This window comes from Sparus aurata, chromosome 21 (genome assembly GCF_900880675.1).
Source record: "Sparus aurata chromosome 21, fSpaAur1.1, whole genome shotgun sequence".
Taxonomy (NCBI): Eukaryota; Metazoa; Chordata; class Actinopteri; order Spariformes; family Sparidae; genus Sparus; species Sparus aurata.
This window is the reverse complement of record NC_044207.1, coordinates 34,683,846-34,707,440: the sequence shown is the minus strand read 5'-3', so window position 1 is coordinate 34,707,440 and position 23,595 is coordinate 34,683,846. Positions and strand designations below refer to the sequence as shown.

Genomic DNA, 23,595 nt, shown 5'->3' with positions numbered 1-23,595 from the left:
TACCGTCTGCAGTGTCCTGTGAACCTGTGTCGTTGTGAGCCATGCTGGATTGTTTTGCCAGTTGCCTCAGTCTCTTGTCTTCCGGTATCTTCTTGCAAGCGACAGTACCTCGACCAATGAGAAGAGCCGGATTCTGCATTGTTATTCTCGTGTGTGAGTGTGCTGTCGGCTCATTGGTCACAGAGCAGGAGAGGGCTGGCAGTAAGATTACCGTATATTTTCATATAAAACGCCCTGTCATTCATTGATTCCATTGACATTTTAAAGACCATTTTGTTTCTCACAGAAATACGGGACAAAGTGCGTCCCTTTTAAGCTCAATACGGGACGCGTAACTTTGTTTCTAAATACGGGACGATTCCGTTTTTCAAGGGATGGTTGGCAACCCTGAGCGAGTCACAAAATCATCGGCCGCTTTATAGCCTGGAGCCTCGCCCCGTCCAGCTACAGCTTCCTGTCCGCTTCTGGGTCTCACCTGTGCTAAAGACACCTAACATTAACAGATCAAAATAGAGTAAACGGCAGCTATCCAGTATCAAATCCACAGAGCAAGCGGCCGCGGTGTCCGCTCCTGCCTTCCCCAGCCAGCCCCCACACTGTCGCCTGCGCAGCCACGCGGGAGGGGACAGGAGAGACCCCGGCGCTGCTGCAGAGGAGCCGTGGACTGCGATGACTCTGAGCAGCATGTGAATTACAATATAATCTATTTCTCGCCTTTCCCCCGATGATCTGAATACGTTGCTAAATTTGTCGCTAGTCGCTTTTTAGAAATAATGTCGCTTAGAGGGTCTGAAAAGTCGCTAAGTCTAGCTAGAAAGTCGCCAAGTTGGCAACACTGAAGAAGAGAGGCCGCTGACGTCACTCTCTTGCGCCGCTTGGGATTGTGAATTCAAACTGAATTTTTGACCTTTTTTTGCGGGGGGCGGGCTTCAAAACTAAAAAGCTGTTTTCTTTTTCTTTGTGTAACAAAATGAGCAGTCTTGAAGAAGAAAATGAAAATGCAATCTGGATGATTTATTACTAATTTTATTCATGAGTCAAAAAATGCAGCTCTGACTTTGAAATGAAAAAGCATTTCTGCTAATGCATTTTAATTTTCAAATTTGACATTTCAAATTGAATTTTGGTACCTATTTGCTGGGCTATATTTTGAAAAATATATCTTAAATGTCCCTTTCTTTATCATTTGAATTAAGTTACAAAATGAGCAGTCTTGAAGAAGAAAATGAAAATGAAATTTGGATGATTTATTACTATTTTTATTTATGAGTCAAAAAAATGCAGCTACATTCTGAAAATGAAAAAGCATTTCTGTTAATGCATTTTAATTTGAAATATGGTACAGATTTGTTTCCATACGGGTTAAAGGGCTGTTTTGTGAAGTATTCAGCCTCTTTACCGCGGTCTCAGAACCACCTGGCTCCATTTCTTAACCGGGTAAATGAAGCCTTTTGCTAATAAGTTTAATTTGTCTCAGTCAGCAGGTACATGTTTAGATCAACAGGAGGACACTGAGGAGACATGTTGAAAAAAACACACAGTTCTCAATGTCATGATCTCTACCATCACGATTCTTTTGGATCTGCAATGCTGTCGTGCTGTGTAAAGGCCCCCACACACCGCCCAGTCTCAAACCAACAGCTAACTGCCTTTATCCAACCACTCAGTTGCCTCCTGTCTGACCTGTTCGGCAGAAAAGTTGCATTGAACACACCGCTTCGACGTGCTGCCAACTCCACAGTAGTGTGTACGTTCTGCACTTGCACGAGATGCATTAAGCTTCCTTAACAGCGGGTGGCACTAATCTCCTGCCAGTACTCCAAAATATGAAAACAGGAAATGAAGGAACGGAGTGCATAGAAAAACGAAGCGCACACAGTATTCCAGCACTCCCATACATGTACTGATTAGCTAGCACACCGCCATCAGAATGGTCTTACAGCTAGCATACAAACAATCAGAGTATCCAATGGCTCAGATGACCAACAGCCAACCTCCTCAGACTTCGCAAGCTGCATCGGAGTGGACACTGTCCGCGCTGTTCCAAAAGCTTCCAATGCAGCTGAACACACCAAACAGATTTGTTCCCGAACTCGTCCAACTCTCCCAAAGCGCTTCCGAAAACACACCGGGCCAACATTTTCAGGCTTAAAATGTCACAATGGTCTGGTGAACAAACAAAGGCGTGGAAATGGCCAGTCCCTGTGTGAAAAGGGCTACTGTGAGGTGAGAACATATGAGGTGAGAATTCGCCGGTGCAGGAACAGAATCTGTGTTTAGATTTGCTCAGCATCGCCTTGTTTGACAGATGAACAAGGAGACTGTACTCTTTGTGTCCAGAGAGGCCAGACGGACAAAAATGTACAAGTCAGTGGTAGTTTGAACAATGTGTATTAAAGTTGGGGTCGGTCAGAGCCACACTTTCTCAGGTGTGTGCTTTATGCTAACATTAGCAGCTACACAATGCAACAGTTTTTTCATCAGCCCTTTTAAGATAGAAAAGGTGGCACATTTGCTGCAAGGTAAAGGCTCTAGTGTGCCGCCCTGTCCTTCTAAAAGGGAGGTGTAATATTCCTTCTTTTCCAAAAGCAGCTCACATGAATGTGGGTTTCTATTTCTATCACACGGCAGCTTCAGCCGAGCCGTCGATCGGCAGCGGCGGCCTTATCTGTGAGCCGCAGGGGCTGATGGGAGCTCTGAGGACCTGTTAGAAACCACGTGGCCCTCGTCTGATCTGGCAGCTCGTCCTGGTTTGGCCTCAGCTGCGTCAGAGCGCCACTTCTCCCCAGGTTCACCAGAGGAAACACCACTGCACAAAATGCTTTTCCTCCCAGCTGCTGCTCTGTGCTGTCTGTGTTCAGGTGAGTGTTTCCAGCCAATCAGGAGCCAACAAAGTCCACCTGGAACAAACACTGTCACACTGACCTTCATCTATCTGTCTGCTTCTCTACAGCGCTGGTTGCCATGGCAGCACAGCTGATTCAGCAGGATTTAACACTGACCAGGAGAGTTGGTGGAGACGTCTCCTTCAGCTGTCGAGGAACTGACCAGTGTTCCAGCTGGTCAAATGTAGTCTGGTACCAGAAGAAAGACACAGAAACATTCACAAGGATTCTTCGTATTAATAAGAACGGTTGTAACATAGCTGAGATGTACGATCATCCTCAGAAAAATGATTTCTCAGCTGTGAATAATCAGAACGGCTGTGAGTTGAAGATCCAGACAGTTAAACTCCTTCATTCAGCCACCTACTACTGCTCCTGTTGGGAGAGAGATCCCCACAGTGAGAAATGATGTGAGCAGCCTGAACAAAAACCAACAGATGAACAGACGTCAAACAGTGTTTGTGACAGGAAGAGAGCAGTAAACCACAGCCCAGGTTCACATGTTTCACCTCCATCTCAGCCACAGTCACAAACACACTGAACTGAGGGATTTATTTAATATTCTATTTAATTATATTTTGATCAGATATTCCAGCAGGTTTATTGTTGTTTCACACAGAGAGGAAAAAGGAGACAAACACAAACACAATGAGAAAATAAAGAGGAAAATAATTCAATGACAAACTCAAACATAATCCAGATGAATCAGTAAAACAACAAACATACTTCAGAATATTTCAATAAAATGATATCAAACATCATCAAATATTTACAGCCCAACGTCCTGCTGCTGAATAAAGTCCATCCGTCCCTCACAACACTAATGTGCTCTGAATGAAAACACTTCCAGCAGCACTTGTTGTTTAACACCTTTCAGCACATTTCACCACATCATTTCACTTTAGGACATTTAAAAAGACAAATCTTGGACACATGTCGGTCCGTGTACTTTGTGGCCATTTGATTTCCATTTTGCAGTCGGAAATCATAAAAACAGAAAAGGATTTGTGTCCAGTTTTTCGTTTTGAATCGGAAACCAAAAATTGAACAGAAAGCATTCAGAATCCTGTCAGACTGACAGAATGGCAGGATTCAGAGGAACAATGGTCCAGAGAGAGTCAGAGAAAACTTCTTCATCAAAGCTCCAGAAGATCATTTGTAACCCGGGTTAACCCAGTCAAACTAAACTCTCAGGACTTTTTAACCGTGTGGCTCTCAAAGTTTGAACAAGTGCTTCACACAACACAGCTCTGTGTCTGTCTGCAGACTTTTATTTAGTGAAGCTGTCTCTGACCACTAAAGCCAGTCTGAGACTCTGTCTTTTGTCTCTTGTCTCTCACTCAGTCACCGTCTCTGTCTCTCTTAATTTCTTGAACCTGACAGGGTAGTGCAAAGTCAGCTTTAAATGGAAAAATATATTCAAGCACAAACAAAAACAAAAACTCTGAATGAGCTGCAGCATCAAGCCATGTCTGTCCCTTTAGGGAGATTTCAGTCTGGTTGAAAATGGTCCAGAAGCTCTGATCAACTTCCATTCTGAAGCTTTTAGGCTCAGCAGTGCAGCCTCTGTGAATGCTGCACAAACACGTTTTCTTGGATGGTCTTCTTTACAACCTGGCATGTTTGTTTTCTGACTTTGTTGATTTCATTTACTACTTTAATGGAGTTACTATAACTAAGATTCAGGAACTTGACCACTCCACTCTGCCTTGCTGATCTACAACGCAGGCCCAGCCAATCTGACCATCCGCAACGCATCAAACCACCTGTGCCTTTTACGACTAAACCATCTGTTCGTCCTGATTCAATCACCCGTTGATTTTATATCAACAAGCCTACCCAGTTCTCTCACATTTGTCTCAAGTTCTCATTGTTCCCGCTAAGACAAGCATATCGCAACCTGCAAATTTCAAACCTTACCACCTTCCCGACGAACCCAGAGCCATTTCTTAATCCTCTGGAGATGATCTTTTCGACGATCGTTCCATCATCTCCGAATCTCCTCCACCTGCAATCACCTCCACTCTGGCATGGTCATCCAGGCACAACCAACGCAACTTCACCCATGCAGAGGTCTCGGTCCTCCCTGCTGTACTCCAGGTGAAAGCTGGTCCCCCAGACACCTCATGTCCGACCGACCAGCCTCCTGGCACCGAACCAGCAGCCACAATTGCCAAGATGAGAGTCCCAGTTCCCTCTCATCTTCCCCCCACCTCCCATTCCGTCCAACCGTCAACAGTGCCCAGCTTTCCCGCTGCTCACGGCCTCCACCTTCACCTCCACTCCGGCCGCTGCATACTCCACAGCTCACCGATGACGTTAGTCGCGCCAGTGACTTCATCGTGCAGCACACTGCAGCGGAGCCGCGATCTCCTCCAGAACCCACAGTGGGCCAAGTCGTATCTCTCCGTGTATTCTCACCACCAGGGGGAAGATTATGGAGCCATAAAGGTGACTTTAAAATGTGGCATCCAAAAAAAAAATTGGCTTTGAAAACAAAACCAGTACTGAAAAAAGAAACATTGTCATTGAAACATTTGTATTGAAAACAGTTGTATTGGCATTGAAACAAGTATTGGCACTAAAAAAAGAAAGTAATTCAAATAATTCAAATCCGAAAATCTCATCATTTTATTTTATTGGGACTTTTTTGTATTTTTCAATGACAATCTTCAGATTTTTTATTCTTCATGTCACTTTTTTTTCAGTGACAGATTTTTTTTCAGTGTCACTGATTGATTTAAACCTTCTGTCACTGTTTTGGCATCGAGAGGGCGGGGCCTGAGGGGAGTGGCAAGTAGAGCGTGGTTTGGATATCATATGAGAAGGTAATGGCAGCAGCCTGCGGGAAGGCGGGGCTGGACGGTCCAGCCATAATACACCATTTAGGGCCCGTGTGCTGGCCGTCTCTGGGCAACACAGAGTCCAACTACCTCGCAGACTTTTCTTCAAGCTCTCTCCTGATGTGTCCGAGTCTCTGTGTATCTGGTTCTGTCCCAGAGCTCCCTAGCTTCGGTCTCTATATGCATATGGAGTGTGGTAGTAGTACCGGAGCGCCGAGCACGGAGCATCAGCCACAGTTAGCATAACAGTAGAACAGCCTGTTGCTCCGAGCCGGGGCTGCAGCCCCGACAGCAGCGCTCTGGTCTGCTCCCCGAGCTCTGTGCCACCGTTCTCAATGCTCTTGTTCATGAGTAGAGACCCTAGTGATGCTACGAGCAAAGTTTCATGTTGTGTTGAGCCTTCTTAGTGTTCTAAAAATAGCGATTTTGATGCTAGCATGTCTTGCCCCATGCACTCCCGTTCAAAATGAACGTGCCCAAAACCGAAACGCCGGTAAATCTTAAAAGTGCCTCTTTCGTCGTAATTATGCTTTCACACGAAGGTTTGACTCATATTCAATCCCAAATAATGCCTTGGTTGATTTTTGGCGAGAGTTTCACTTTAATTGAAGCTAATCTGGTGAAGTTTCTGTATTATAAAAAAACACCTGACCCTCTCCTCTTCCTCGCTCTCTTATTCTGCGCCCCTCCCCCCACCCCATTTCTCTCTCCATGTTTTTTCTTTGCTTTTCTCTCCTTCGTAGGTCCATGAGGGGTCCGTCGCTGCCCGGGTGTTGCGGTGGATTCTCTACAAAGCTTCCCCGCAACATGCTCAAAGAACTCAAAGAACCAAGATCTTGAACATTTTGTTGTCTTTTGGCGGTGTGGTCCTTGCTAGTGAAATTGAACATTCCCAACACTGCATTTATATCTCCTCAACAGTTGAACTGTAAATAATGTTATTAATCGCACATTATCAGGCACAGTGCCACTGTCCTTTATTAGCTCTAACATGTAGTTACCTTTACATCTAAAGGTGTCTTGAGGGTGAACTCATGAATGTCGACCCATCTGTTGATGATCACTGTGTAATGTTCATCCAAACTGTACAAATAGTTCACTGCAACATGACAATATCAGCTGCCTTCATTTACCTGAGTCACCTTAGACATCATCACAACAGTTGCCCCCCTGAGAGATTTGGCAGGAGCTGCCACTGGAGCTGGTGGAGCTGTCAGAGTCAGGAAAACAAGAGGTTACAGAACCACAGCCACAGGAGACTGATTCAGCACAGGAACTGGAGACAGCTGCAGCTCAGCTCAGACAGGTTGCTGCAGAACAGGAACAGAGGACTGCTGCAAGGCAGAGCAGGAGGCCGGCAGCTGGAGGTCTGGACGGGGATCAGGAAAGACCGCCGGTCCGGCTCTGGAGCCAGTCTGCTGACCTGCAGACAAGGAAGCTGGAACAGGTGTCGACTGGGCCGCCGACTGAGGACCAGGAACTGTTGGACCTGCTGGTGGAGCTAGATAACAAGTCAGAATCAACAAAGTCAATGAATGAAGTTCATCCTCTGGGGACCAAGAATGTGTGTAGAAAATGTCATGTCAGTCCATCCATCCATCCTTTGGTCCAGGTCCAATCCATGTGGACTAAAGTAGTGGAGCGACAGACATTAGCATCCACAGAGCAACACTGCTAGTGTGTCTAAAAAGACAATAAAAGAAGAGACAGTCATGTTGATATGAACATTAGAGAAACACATCATGGAGCTGAAACATGATCCTGCTTCATCATTTGGACTCGTTCACCTCAGCCGACACGTTCAACAGCACACAGGTTTTTGTATTACTCTTTCTCGCTGTGGGAGGAGGTGTACACCTGATCTTTGGCTCTGGAACTAAACTGTTTGTAACAGGTAAGAATAAAGCTTCATTTTCCTTCAGTTGTTTTATTGAACAAGTGTAAAATGTGTTTTTAATGAGTTTCTGCTGCTTCAGGCTTTACATGTTAGTTTGTTCATAATTAGTAGAGAATTCTTGCAGCCGTGCAGCTATTGTTCCATAAAAAGGTTCATAACTCCTGAAAAGATGTTTAAATCTCACTGCACAGCTGAAGTTCTTCTTTATTTCTGCAGGAGATCAAACTGATTCATAGAGAAAAAGTCTGATATTGACAATGTTACAAATATACAGTATTTGATCCTCTCAGTAATTCAGCACCATCTCTTGTTTTTATAAAACTACATCATATATGATATTAAACATAATTTCATATATGTCAGTAAATGTATTTGATAAACATTTAACTTTAAATATGTTTTATAGGATCATTAATAATTCATTATGAATTGGTCAAACTGACCTCATGGCAGTTGTATTTTATTTGATGGTACAAATGTCTTTAAATGTAAGATGAATTAATAACCGAAAACAAGTACACTGAACATGACATCACAATATATATAAAATACACTTATTATGATGAAATAGAACATTTAAAAAAAAGATACAGCTTGATATACAAGGGTACATGAAAATATGTATGTTCTATGTTAATTGATCTTTAAATAATTCATGTATAATAATAAATAAATACATTTATAATTGAATGTATGATAAAATAAAAAGATAATAATGTCAAACCGAATTTCGAATACTCAAAAGTAAATGTGTCAGCAGCTCGTAATGGTAAATATTTTGTACAACATACTGTTTTTAATATTTATATTATATTATATTGTATCATGTTATCACATTTAATTTAATCATATGTGAAGTTCCTGTAAAGGATCAATACATTCTCACCTTTCTTCAAATTACTTTACAAAGCAGTAATTATTAATTTTGAACATATCTGAACATTTGTATATAAATTGTGCATAAATGTAAAAATACTGAAAAACAGTTATGATATTATTGATGAACTGATTTATTTTTCTTTAACGGCCGAACTGAAGTACATGCTGGTAAATCTGTAATATGTTAGACATGTTTTAACCACTTTCAAAAGTATTTTATGTTAACATAAAAACATATAAATACCATTTTGATAAATATATTATATTTTATATCATTAAACCCACAAGGTTTTACCGTCTTCTGTATTAAATTACACATTTTTTCACATTAGTCTTATGAAAACATGTATTTGTAATTGTTTGTCAAGTGTAAATATTCATGAACAACATGAAATTCAAGATGCATTTTGTTTAAATATTTATAATATGTGGTGGATATTGTAAACATTAAAATGTCAGCGCGTATTAAACTTGAGGGTAAATATGTCCTTTATTATAATCTGTCTTTTATCATGATACAGATGAAGATTTTCCATTGTATGAAAATATGATGTCATATTATTATTAGTGAGAGTCATAATAATGATGAATGTGCACATTGAAAGAAAGAAGTGCTGAACACATAATGTTGTTTGTCCCCATATAACATATGATGACATGACATGATGAGTGTGTTTGATGTGCAGGTGAATCCAGTCTATGTGTTGAACTTTGTGCTGTATTGATGAGTAGTTTAGTGATCAGAGTCCATGTAGTTTCCAGGATCACACTGAATGCAGTGCAGTGCTGGAAGCTGCTGTTGACTGTGTCAATGTGTGTCTGTGCTGCTTGTTGCTGCTGTCAAGCTTCAGCTGAGCAGGTAGTGAAGCCCGTGGTGAGCGTGTACCCAGCAGCATCCAGAGCCCACCTGGAGGGGAGGAGCTCCCTGCTGTGTGTGGCCTCAGCCATGTTTCCTCCTCTGGTCTGGGTCTCCTGGGAAAGACAAAAGCAGGATTGGACGTACTGGCTTCCTGCTAAGGGAGAGCAGCTGGAGCTCAGAGAGTCGGGCTGTAGCGCCGCCATCTTGCCGCCTGATCGGGACGCTCTCCACACATATAAATACCGCTGCTCCGTCCGGCACGAGGGGGGCACAGTGAAGGCCAATAGAGAACAAGGTAATAAGTGTGTTTATACTTAATATGAAGTAGAATGACACAACAGACTTCATGCAGTGGTGTAACAGTCTGGATGTACTGTATGTTTGAATACAGCTGCAGTTCAAACAACAAGCAGCAGCATCACATCCAGCGCACCACCTACCTCCATCGTAACGCAGCCTGAAACAGGTGAGTTCGGTTATTTATATGTTACTGTGGGCTTTGTCTCCATGACATAAAACCAATAACACATTCACAGGATATAAATAAATCTCTGTACGTAAGGGAAAATGAAGAAAACCAATATTGGAGGGCCGTGATGTTCAGGCCTCAGACGGCACGGCATTAAAAACAGATACAATTCTGTGGTGGAAATCATTACGTCTCTGATTCACTGCTTTGTTGTCATTGTTATTATTATTATTATTATTATTATTATTATTATTATTGTTATTGTTATTATTATCATTATTATTATCATTATTATTATTATTAGTATTATTATTAGTATCATTATTATCATCATTATTATCATTATTGTTATTATTATTATTATTATTATTATTATTATTAGTAGTATTATTATTACTATTATTATTATTGTTGTTGTTTTTATTATTATTATCATTATTATTAGTAGTATTATTATTGTTATTATTTAATGTTACAGTTAAATCTCAATACTAATTAAATGCAGAATGTAGTCAGGTAAAATGAAGTTTATTTGTACAGTTCCTACTTTATATGAAGTAGAATGACACAACAGACTTCATGCAGTGGTGTAACAGTCTGGATGTACTGTATGTTTGAATACAGCTGCAGTTCAAACAACAAGCAGAACCAACACCACCACATCCAGCGCACCACCTACCTCCATCAAAACGCAGCCTCAAGCAGGTGAGTTTTTCACGTACAAATAAAATCACTGACCATAGCACCATTCTGAAGAAATTTAGACTGTCTGTCTTTCTGTCTGTGTGTGTGTGTGTGTGTGTGTGTGTGTGTGTGTCAGTGTCCTTCCAGTCTCAGTGCAGGGTGAAGCTGCTCTGTGTGCTCTACACAGTGCTGATAGTGAAGAGTCTGGTGTACTGCTGTGGACTCTCTCTGCTGAGGATCCTCTGAAACAAGGGACCGTCCACCAACTGCTCACATGCTGACTGACTGTTTTCTGCTCGCCTTTTCTCACCATCAAATCTCATCAGTTCGTCTCATTGATCACTTTGATCAGCACTCACAAATGTCAATGTTCATGTTTTGTGGTTGGTTGTAAAATTTATCTTTTGATGCACAGGTTAGATTCAGTCATCCTACATATATAAATACATATATACACATATATATCTGCAGTGACTGAGTATAAATTCTGTGCTATAGTGTTATTTTCATCCTCTAGTTTATTTCCACTTTGAATTGTGACTTGTATGATAATAGAACATGAAGCTGAATCATTAGCTGTCTGCTAGATATTTGATTGTTTTAGTATTTTTCTCTTCTTGTCTTTCTTTTTGATACATTATGCAGAGTGTGGCAGCTTTGTTCAATTCTTTCAGTGTAACATTCTCAATAAAGTGAAAAATCACAGCGTGTGTTTTAGAAACAGTCTTGTTTTTATGGATTTCAGTTTGTCTTCAGAGCAAATCATCAGAAACAGAATCAACTTCATGGACCATGTATGTTGACGCCTACAAGTCATTTGACTCTGGTTGTAATTAGCTCTCAATATACTTTCACACAGCAGCAAGAACAAATGTAGAGGAAGATGTGAATATTAGCATACAGCTAAACAAGGTCAACAAAGCTAAAGAAAGAGAAGCAAACAGAAACATATAGCTATTATATACAAGTCAGTAGGTGTGGCTGTGCCACCAGGTTCAGTGCTGAGCCCCTTTTATAATTGTGTCAGTGTGGATGTCAAACTCTACGCTGATGACACTGTTGTTTACACACATGAACAAACAGCAGAGCGAGCTGCTTTCAAGCTACAACTGCTATAAAATGATCACACAGCAGCTTCATCAGTCGCCTTCCAAGTTGGTGTCAGGCTGCAGAAACTGTCAGTAAACTGTCACCTTTACAGAATCAATCAAACAGTATCAACACATCTTTTATTTCAGCTTCTCAGCTCCCAGGTTTGTCTCCCAGGTGAATAAGACAGATGGAAGCTGAGACAGTGAGTACTGAGCGCTGTAACTGTTGTAACTGTCATTGTGTTGTTCATGTGAAAAAGTGCAGCTAACGGTGAGGAGGCTGCAGAGCAGAAACCCACACAGCCCGTCTGCTGCAGGAAAGGAAGTGCTGGTTGGCTCTCAACAGTTTTTTATGAGTCCTAATAACCACTGAGAACAGATTCATATCTGCTGCTGTACACACTCATCAACTCCTCTCCCTCTCTGGACTGCTTTGTCTTTTCTCTTGTTGTTTGGAAGCCTTTTTTCCACTGAGCCCTCCACCCACACAAAGTTGAACTGAGCCCAGAGACCAACAGTGACCCCCCACCTGGAGCTCACGTCCATGAATATAATGAAGTACTACCTGTATCAGTATTTTCATCTCCTCACAGATTAAACCATCTTTGTTTAATTGTGCCCGTGTCATTCCTGCTCAGTCAGTCAGTATTCTTTGGGGGAAACTTTGGGCTGTTTTTTATTTATTTGGTGGATTTTTCTTGCTGCTGTTCAGACGCCCCTCCATCACAAAATCTCCCTGTAGAGTCAAAGTGACAAAGACTTTGTGAGCAGACTCACTAATCACATATCATCTGCTGTCATAAACATGATCTTTACTTCATTCACTCGTCTCTCCTGATTGAAATCTGCTTTAAATGGAATAACAGCGTCAAACCAAAGCAGACAAATGTCAGTGTGTTCCTTTAAGAAGCTGAAGGAACAGTTATGATACATTTCATATTATCTGAAGGGATGTTTGTTCTGTTCTGTGTGTTCTAACTCTGAACACTTGGATCATTTTCACCATGAAACACTGTTGGAAGAATGACAACATGTTGCAGCTGTCTCAGCAGACAACACATGTGTGACATTACATGTGTCTTTACGCTGTTAGATCGCTGTCACACCAATAAATCAGCTCTTCCACCACGGCTGTGTGACACATTTCAAACTAAAGCTGATCACATGCTGGATTTCTGTGTTTGCTGCCGGTGCTGACATTAAACATCACAGAGAAACACCACCACCCTGTGGTCAGTAACGGGAAGTGCAGGGACATCCACGTGATGCTGATGACGGTCGCCATGACGACACCATGACGCTCCGCCCTCTTATTTTACTGGCGACAAACCCACAGTGACATCTAGTGGATAAAAAACACACAGCAGTAAATGAGGAGTATTACTGGCATTATTGTTGCTACTACTTCTAAAAATACTTCAAATACTTTTTCTACTGCAACTATATTATGAACTATATTATTACTATATTATTCTGCTGCTGCCTGTTACAGTAGATGGTGTCATATTACTCTGACATGTACTATACTAACTATAACTATAGAAGTCTAACTAATCACAGCACTGTGTCACTTCACTTGAGACAGTACTGCAGTATTAGTTGAAGTACATCTCTGCTGGTGGGTACTGTGTGTATTTGTACTGCTTGCCTTGTAAGTTGGAGTTGAATTGCTCTTCTATAGTTTCTATTTTGATTTGTCTTCTTATTGGACACTTTTGACAGACAGAGACAAATGATGTGGTCCTGCTGATAGTTTCATCACATCAGAAAACACTTCTATGTGTCGTTTTAAAGCTCACTTACAAACCACACATTGTCTCTTTTCATTGGGACCACTTTTTGGACCCGACCTCTGCCTGAATACCACCTGTTTCACATCCCAGGAGGGTTTTTACAGGCAGAAGCACAGCTGTGGTGGCTTCACCAGTGTCTCCCATTGTGGCTGACCTCTACATGGAGGAAGTAGAGAGCAGAGCCCTGAGCTCCTTCCAGGGAACAGAACCAGAACCACTGCTTCACATATGAGGAGCACAGCTGGATTTCAACTCTTCTGAAGCCTCCGCTGGCTTCGTCTTTACAAACTGACCCTCTGAACTTTATCTGACGTTCTGCTGGAGATCCCAAAGTTTACAACAATACAGAATGTGTCAGGCTGGATTTTGGGGAAATGTGTGTAAAATGATGCAGCAGACATGTTGAAATGTTCCATTTGATGGAGTCTTGGCTTTGAATCTTTCCCTCAGTGAAACATCCTGTAGCTTTAATGAAGAGACTGAACAACAGGAGACACAATAAAGATGTGACACTGTGTGTGGAAAAGGTTTGATGTGTCATAGAAATGAAATGATTCAGTGAAATGACAGAAATGTAAGGGGACGTTTAAGGCTTCAAATCACAGTGGAGGAGTTTTGTGGATTTGTCCTTTTGTCTTTTCATCACAGCTGTTCAACAACAGATAACAGTCTGTGCTACTAAATTCACCACCAACCTGAATGTGTTGCTGCTCACATGAATGTGGGTTTCTATTTCTATCACACGGCAGCTTCAGCCGAGCCGTCGATCGGCAGCGGTGGCCTTATCTGTGAGCCGCAGGGGCTGATGGGAGCTCTGAGGACCTGTTAGAAACCACGTGGCCCTCGTCTGATCTGGCAGCTCGTCCTGGTTTGGCCTCAGCTGCGTCAGAGCGCCACTTCTCCCCAGGTTCACCAGAGGAAACACCACTGCACAAAATGCTTTTCCTCCCAGCTGCTGCTCTGTGCTGTCTGTGTTCAGGTGAGTGTTTCCAGCCAATCAGGAGCCAACAAAGTCCACCTGGAACAAACACTGTCACACTGACCTTCATCTATCTGTCTGCTTCTCTACAGCGCTGGTTGCCATGGCAGCAGATCTGACTCAGGACGATTTAACATTGACCAGGAGAGTTGGTGGAGACGTCTCCTTCAGCTGTCGAGGAACTGACCAGTGTTCCAGCAGCTATGTATACTGGTACCAGAAGAAAGACACAGAAACATTCACAAGGATTCTGTATTTTTACAGGAACGGTTGTAACATAGGTAACAGGTACGATCATCCTCAGAAAAATGATTTCTCAGCTGTGAATAGTCAGAACGGCTGTGAGATGAAGATCCAGAAAGTTAAACTCCTTCATTCAGCCACCTACTACTGCTCCTGTTATAAATATGAAGCCCACAGTGAGAAATGATGCGAGCAGCCTGAACAAAAACCAACAGATGAACAGACGTCAAACAGTGTTTGTGACAGGAAGAGAGCAGTAAACCACAGCCCAGGTTCACATGTTTCACCTCCATCTCAGCCACAGTCACAAACACACTGAACTGAGGGATTTATTTCATATTCTATTTATTTATATTTTCATCAGATATTCCAGCAGGTTTATTGTTGTTTCACACAGAGAGGAAAAAGGAGACAAACACAAACACAATGAGAAAATAAAGAGGAAAATGATTCAATGACAAACTCAAACATAATCCAGATGAATCAGTAAAACAACAAACATACTTCAGAATATTTCAATAAAATGATATCAAACATCATCAGATATTTACAGCCCAACGTCCTGCTGCTGAATAAAGTCCATCCGTCCCTCACAACACTAATGTGCTCTGAATGAAAACACTTCCAGCAGGGTCTGTGTGTCCAGCACAGTCATGTCCACTGCACAGCACTAAAATCAGTCAACGAGTCATTTCCTGTTTTTCGGATCCTGATTTTGAAGCAAAACAAGGGAAACGAGATGTTTTCTGCTTTTTGACATCAAAACGGAAATCCAGTGGCCCCAAATTACACAAACCAGGCTGGTAACAAAGGATCTGGTACTAAAATGTGTTTGGTGTTTAGATTTGATCAGCATCACATGTTCCACTAGCTCGCTAACAGCTTTAGCATAACATCACCTGTCCTGTGGAAGACTCCGGTCATACACAGTGATGCAGAGTGCAAAGGTCAGAGTGTGAGCAGACAGACAGGTACGTATGTAGACAGACAGGTAGCCTGTCCAATCATTTCATACAGGTCAAATAAAACCATTGGACGGCTTATTAGAGGCCTGCAGCAGCCACAGATACTGGATTTATTTTATGTTATTTGTCAGAGAGTTTCATTTATTGTTTGCTGTCGGGATGTTCACAGATTTTCTGTAATCATAAGCAGGGTGTGCACAGATATTTGGAGGGGCTATTGCTCTTTGGATAAAGGGCACCACGCCATCCCCCCCAATAATAATTCATATAATTCTGCATAAGTTACATCATTTACCCCTAAATTAAGGACACTATTGTCCACACCATCTGTATCTCTCCTCATCACAGTCTTAACTTGGCCCTTTTATAACAACTCTCTAACACTCAGCTTATCACCCTCGTTATGTCGGCTACCTGTCTGATGTGTTGTGTGATGCTCCACATGTTCTCCCTCACTCTCAGGTCTGGAGCCTTGTGGTTGGGCCTCATCTTAAATAGAATGATTAGAATCTGAATTAAGTAACTTATACAGTATACTGAACTTTTCACTGATAAAAAATGCAGTGACAACTGAAACCTGTATTGCAGTCAGTTGAATTTCTATATAATGCGGCTTCATTCAATGATTCTGGTGAAGCCCAGGAATTACACTGGAGAATGTCACACCGCGGTGAGGGATGTCCTGTCTTGGTTTTTTTTGTCTTGTGAATTTCATGTTTTATTTTGATAGTAACTCTCCTCTCGTTTCAGGTCACTTGCCCTTCCTCTTGTGTCACCGGTCTGGCGTCTTCCCTGATCCCTGATTGTTTCCACCTGTGCTCCCTCCCCTCATGTGTATATAGTCTTTGTCTTCCCCTGTCTTCGTTGCCAGAGTATTTCGTTCGTTTTCGTCGAGTACGTCCAGCCTATCTCACAGCCTTGATCATAGCCTTGTATTTCGAGCAAGTTAAGTATTGTCAAGTTTTGTTTTTTGCATATAGTTTTCCTCTGTGGTAGAGTGATTTTGAGTTTGATATCTTTTGGTCAGAATTTTTGGTTCGTTGTTAGTTAAGTTTCATAGCGTTTGTTTTCCCTCCTGTTGGAGTGTTTTCCGTTCTTTAAAATTTCTCAGCCTTATTTAGAGTAGACTAATTTTCATAGCCTGTGTGCCTTCCTCCTTCGGGAGTGACTTTAGTTTGAGTAATTTTTATAAACTTCTAGTTTCTTTAGATCAGTGTAGTTATCTCCTTTTTCTCCTACGGGAGCATCCTTTGTTCTTGTTGTGTTTTTTTGTATGTGGTCCGTTGGACCTATAGAGTTCACAGCCTGTTCTGTTGTCACTCTGTCTACAGAGGAACTGTATTAAAAAAAATAAAGCCTGTCTGTACTACTGCCTCCCTGCATCTGAGTCCTCAGTTTCTGCCAAGCCTGACAGAGAATATATACTTATTTATTTAAAAAAATATGAAAGTATGTTGTCTACTTGTATAAAGAACAATCACAATATATTATAAAGCCTTTCTGAACCTGTTATCTGGCCTTACCATCCCATATTTCACTACAGTTATTTTACTTGATCACTAGGCTCTCAGGTGCTTTCAGCGTTAGTCCCCTACAGAACATATTTATACATTTACAATACTATGCATAGCACATACTGTGATGTATAGTGCAGTGTTTGTAACTTACAAAAAATGCTTCTGATAAGATAGGCCTAGTTCATATTAAATAAATGATGTGGGATAAGGTAAGCCACTTAGAAAAAAACGTTCAAACTACTGACAAATTGACAATGAACATAAGATATAAAATTATAGCAAATGAAATTGCCAATTCATTGCAATTAAACTCTAAGTGCAATTCCTTTCCTCACAGTTCATACATGAATAAAATAAAACATATCTAAAAATTAAATAACGTGTTAATAAATAACAAATTAAAACAATGAAAGTCTAAATAAGGAAATAAAAAGGGGCCTGTTGTCTCGTCGCTTTTAAAACAACTGCAACATGTATTTAAGCTAGTAGTTTAACTAGCCTACATGTAGTTCACGACTCTCCAACACTGGATATACTATATCACATCACATCACATCCAATGGAGCAGATTCACTGTTTTAATCTGTCATGGGACCAAGTGAAAATCCACTACCGTGTCTCCCGGTAGCTCGATGGTGTTTTGTGTCCCAAACACAGACTTCAAGGCAGCGCTACATGGAAGGCACCATCAGGCTCCCGATGTTATAAGCTTCCTTAGGTTCATGATACTAGCATAAAGGCTAACGCTAATAAAAGGCAATGTTGCGTGACGTGAGGCAAAAGTTAACAACTGCACATTATTCGAGGCCAGGTGGACACTTTTCTGTATTATTCACTGAGCATTTGTGATCTCCATAACTTCTAAAACTCACCTGACAAACTTTCCCTCTCGTACACCTACAAACTGTACTGCGCAGCCGCAGTGTGTCAGATTAAAGTCACGTGATGACGGGCAGAGGGCATCGCTGACGTTGTCAAAATAAAATAACTTTTTGATTACAGAAAAAAAGGTTTGAATTATATGGCAATTTAATTTGTTTTAACACTTTACCAAGTATGGGCTTATTGTATTATTGTAGACTACGGAGCCCTGGAGGTGACATGGATGGGTTTTATTTTTTATGTCGTGAGTGTACTTACTATCTCGCATGCCCGACTTACTGTATCTCGCACGCCCGACTTACTATGTCGCACGTGCAAAATATTAATTCAAGCACATTTTGATGTAATTAAACAGTGCAGTCGGTTAAATGCAGGCTTATTATCATGGATCGAGACCATCTCAGAATTTTAATTGATTAATTGATTAATCAAAGTTAGTGTCTTATTGTTATTGTGTAACTGTAAGGTTAACAGGTATTTTGATGATCCACGATGAGTGTCCAGGTGTTTTAATACCTATTTTAATAGCTGTTTTAATGGCTATTATGCTAGCCATGATGGAGGAGTGGTAAAGGTAATAGTAGTTTAGTTATAATTAATTGAGGAAATAACGTTGCAGCAGTCACAATTGGCAATCAGGACAAATGATTAACAATGGATGCAGGTGCATACAGTATCATATTCATGTGAAAGTTGTGACAGAAAACCTCCATTTACTAAAATACCTTCAATTGTCCATGACATTCTTACACAGACCACATTCTCTCGGCTTTCACAGTACACTAAACACGTTTGTTGTCTTCTGTTATTATATAAAACAGATATACTATTGCTCTTTATAACACAAGGGGGCGCTGTTGTATAAGACAGGTCATAGTTAACACGGTGCACGTAGAGAGGTCAGAGTGCAACAACATGGCAACTATGTACGATACGACGCTGCTACTGAGAACTATGTTACAGTATAAGTTGTTGAAGTAAACGGCACTTGTTCATGATTCCAGCATCCCTTCATTGTTGAGTTAACACCACAACGTTCACTTAATTCAATCATTTGAGCCAGAGTGCCACTGCATCTTACTTACTATCTCACGCACGAGAGACACAGCAAGTCGCACGTGCGGGATAATAACTCGTACTCGCGAGATTAAAAAAAACCCTATCCATGTCACCTCCAGGGCTCCGTAGTAGACACAACAGCAAAAGGAAAAAAGAAAAGGCACTCGATCTCTCCAGAGGGGCAGCTCAGCTACTGAGGGAAAACGGGCAATAGCCCATGCCTGTGCACATCCGTGAATAAAAAAAAATCTGCTTCTAGAATAACTGACCGACCCGAGTTTGAACAGAAAGCATTCAGAATCCTGTCAGACTGACAGAATGGCAGGATTCAGAGGAACAATGGTCCAGAGAGAGTCAGAGAAAACTTCTTCATCAGAGCTCCAGAAGATCATTTGTAACCTGCGTTACAGCAACAATATTTACACATTTGTATTTTGTGTGATTTGCCAACACAACTGTGTAAATACAAATTCCAGGTTACTGTAACAATTTGTCAGATGTAATGAAACGTTACATTTCAACTACAAATTAAACTCTCAGGCATGTTTTTGTCGTGTGGCTCTGTGCTTCTATAAATTCAGAGTCAGATTGCAGCGCTAAGTCAGTTTCTATCAGTCAGTCGGTCGGTTTCTATTTCTATCACACGGCAGCTTCAGCCGAGCTGTCGATCGGCAGCGGCGGCCTTATCTGTGAGCCGCAGGGGCTGATGGGAGCTCTGAGGACCTGTTAGAAACCACGTGGCCCTCGTCTGATCTGGCAGCTCGTCCTGGTTTGGCCTCAGCTGCGTCAGAGCGCCACTTCTCCCCAGGTTCACCAGAGGAAACACCACTGCACAAAATGCTTTTCCTCCCAGCTGCTGCTCTGTGCTGTCTGTGTTCAGGTGAATGTTTCCAGCCAATCAGGAGCCAACAAAGTCCACCTGGAACAAACACTGTCACACTGACCTTCATCTATCTGTCTGCTTCTCTACAGCGCTGGTTGCCATGGCAGCACAGCTGATTCAGGAGGATTTAACATTGACCAGGAGAGTTGATGGAGACGTCTCCTTCAGCTGTCGAGGAACTGACCAGTGTGATGACAGCTATGTATTCTGGTACCAGAAGAAAGACACAGAAACATTCACAAGGATTCTTCGTATCACCAAGAATAGTGGTAACATATATAACGGGTACAATCATCCTCAGAAAAATGATTTCTCAGCTTTGTATAATCAGAACGGCTGTGAGTTGAAGATCCAGACAGTTAAACTCCTTCATTCAGCCACCTACTACTGCTCCTGTTATAAATATGATGCCCACAGTGAGAAATGATGCGAGCAGCCTGAACAAAAACCAACAGATGAACAGACGTCAAACAGTGTTTGTGACAGGAAGAGAGCAGTAACCACAGCCCAGGTTCACATGTTTCACCTCCATCTCAGCCACAGTCACAAACACACTGAACTGAGGGATTTATTTCATATTCTATTTATTTATATTTTCATCAGATATTCCAGCAGGTTTATTGTTGTTTCACACAGAGAGGAAAAAGGAGACAAACACAAACACAATGAGAAAATAAAGAGGAAAATAATTCAATGACAAACTCAAACATAATCCAGATGAATCAGTAAAACAACAAACATACTTCAGAATATTTCAATAAAATGATATCAAACATCATCAGATATTTACAGCCCAACGTCCTGCTGCTGAATAAAGTCCATCCGTCCCTCACAACACTAATGTGCTCTGAATGAAAACACTTCCAGCAGCACTTGTTGTTTAACACCTTTCAGCACATTTCACCACATCATTTCACTTTAGGACATTTTAAAAGACAAATCTTGGACACATGTCGGTCCGTCTACTTTGAGGCCATTCGATTTCCGTTTTGCTGTCGAAAATCATAAAAACAGAAAAGGATTTGTGTCCAGTTTTTCGTTTTGAATCGGAAACCAAAAATTGAACAGAAAGCATTCAGAATCCTGTCAGACTGACAGAATGGCAGGATTCAGAGGAACAATGGTCCAGAGAGAGTCAGAGAAAACTTCTTCATCAAAGCTCCAGAAGATCATTTGTAACCCGGGTTAACCCGGTCAAACTAAACTCTCAGGCCTTTTTAACCGTCTGGCTCTCAAAGTTTGAACAAGTGCTTCACACAACACAGCTCTGTGTCTGTCTGCAGACTTTTATTTAGTGAAGCTGTCTCTGACCACTAAAGCCAGTCTGAGACTCTGTCTTTAGTCTTTTGTCTTTTGTCTCCCACTCAGTCACTTTCTCTCTGTCTCTCCTAATTTCTTGTTACCTTTGTCATGATGTCCATGGAGGCTGCTGAGCCCGGTTCTGTTGCCCGTTCCTGACCCAGATCTAAACCCCTCCTCCTCCTCCTGGTGGTCTGAAGCTGCTGTGACAGCGGTGTAAACACCAACACTCCCCAGCGGTGCTCCGAGCAGAGTCAGCTAGCAGAGCTAAGTCGTAGCTAACGTTAGCATCAGGTGGAGGCAGAGCGGCCGGAGGACATCAGAGGGAAACCAGAAAACATTTGGTCCATAAAATATGATCCAGTTGGACTAAAGTCAGTGATATGGTGCTGTGTGTGATGTGCTGCTGCACAGAGTTCCACACTGTGATGCTACCCGCTCACCACAGTTACATAATGCAGAGACAAGTGATAGGAGGGTGGAGTGGCTGAGACAGAGACACCATTCACTCTGTTACTAATCACAGCAACATTAAAATGATTGTGTAACCCACTCCTTATAACCTGATAGGCTAACAATAACAGCTCTTGTCTGTGCTGCTGAACACCACAGTGGCTCCAGAACCTGACAGGGTAGTGCAAAGTCAGCTTTAAATGGAAAAATATATTCAAGCACAAACAAAAACAAAAACTCTGAATGAGCTGCAGCATCAAGCCATGTCTGTCCCTTTAGGGAGATTTCAGTCTGGTTGAAAATGGCCCAGACGCTCTGATCAACTTCCATTCTGAAGCTTCATAGCAGTGCAGCCTCTGTGAATGCTGCACTAACATGTTTTCTTGAATGCTCCTCTTTCCAACCTGGCATGTTTGTTTTCTGACTTTGTTGATTTCATTTACTACTTTAATGGAGTTACTATAACTAAGATTCAGGAACTTGACCACTCCACTCTGCCTTGCTGATCTACAACGCAGGCCCAGCCAATCTGACCATCCGCAACGCATCAAACCACCTGTGCCTTTTACGACTAAACCATCTGTTCGTCCTGATTCAATCACCTGTTGATTTTATATCAACAAGTCTAACCAGTTCTCTCACATTTGTCTCAAGTTCTCATTGTTTCCGCTAAGACAAGCAAATCGCAACCTGCAAATTTCAAACCTTACCACCTTCCCGACAAACCCAGAGCCATTTCTTAATCCTCTGGAGATGATCTTTTTGACAATCGTTCCATCATCTCCGAATCTCCTCCACCTGCAATCACCTCCACTCTGGCATGGTCATCCAGGCACAACCAACGCAACTTCACCCATGCAGAGGTCTCGGTCCTCCCTGCTGTACTCCAGGTGAAAGCTGGTCCCCCAGACACCTCATGTCCGACTGGCCAGCCTCCTGGCACCGAACCAGCAGCCACAGTTGCCAAGATGAGAGTCCCAGTTCCCTCTCATCTTCCCCCCACCTCCCATTCCGTCCAACCGTCAACAGTGCCCAGCTTTCCCGCTGCTCACGGCCTCCATCTTCACCTCCACTCCGGCCGCTGCATACTCCACAGCTCACCGATGATGTTAGTCGCGCCAGTGACTTCATCGTGCAGCACACTGCAGCGGAGCCGCGATCTCCTCCAACCCCCACAGTGGGCCAAGTCGTATCTCTCCGTGTATTCTCTCCACCAGGGGGAAGATTATGGAGCCATAACGGTGACTTTAAAATGTGGCATCCAAAAAAAAAAATTGGCATTGAAAACAAAACTAGTACTGAAAAAAGAAACATTGTCATTGAAACATTTGTATTGAAAACAGTTGTATTGGCATTGAAACAAGTATTGGCACTGAAAAAGAAAGTAATTCAAATAATTCAAATCCGAAAATCTTATCATTTAATTTTATTGGGATTTTTTTGTATTTTTCAATGACAATCTTCAGATTTTTTATTCTTCATGTCACTTTTTTTTCAGTGACAGATTTTTTTTCAGTGTCACTGATTGATTTCAACTTTCTGTCACTGTTTTGGCGTCGAGAGGGCGGGGCCTGAGGGGAGGGGCAAGTAGAGCGTGGTTTGGATATCATATGAGAAGGTAATGGCAGCAGCCTGTGGGAAGGCGGGGCTGGACGGTCCAGCCATAATACACCATTTAGGGCCCGTGTGCTGGCCGTCTCTGGGCAACACAGAGTCCAACTACCTCGCAGACTTTTCTTCAAGCTCTCTCCTGATGTGTCCGAGTCTCTGTGTATCTGGTTCTGTCCCAGAGCTCCCTAGCTTCGGTCTCTATATGCATATGGAGTGTGGTAGTAGTACCGGGGCGCCGAGCACGGAGCGTTAGCCACAGTTAGCACAACAGTAGAACAGCCTGTTGCTCCGAGCCGGGGCTGCA

At 42.1% G+C, this 23,595-nt stretch overlaps 1 protein-coding gene and 1 long non-coding RNA gene across 2 annotated transcripts in view; one reads left to right on the top strand and one right to left on the bottom strand.

The window, feature by feature from the left end:
• Positions 1-23,595, bottom strand: part of LOC115573202 (GTPase IMAP family member 9-like) — a 111,960-nt gene that overhangs the window by 83,308 nt on the left and 5,057 nt on the right. The gene's annotated exons all lie outside the window — the stretch shown is intronic.
• Positions 9,688-11,097, top strand: LOC115573221 (uncharacterized). Its single transcript, XR_003982241.1, has 3 exons — positions 9,688-9,829; positions 10,457-10,537; positions 10,653-11,097. It is a non-coding gene; the product is annotated as an uncharacterized LOC115573221 (long non-coding RNA).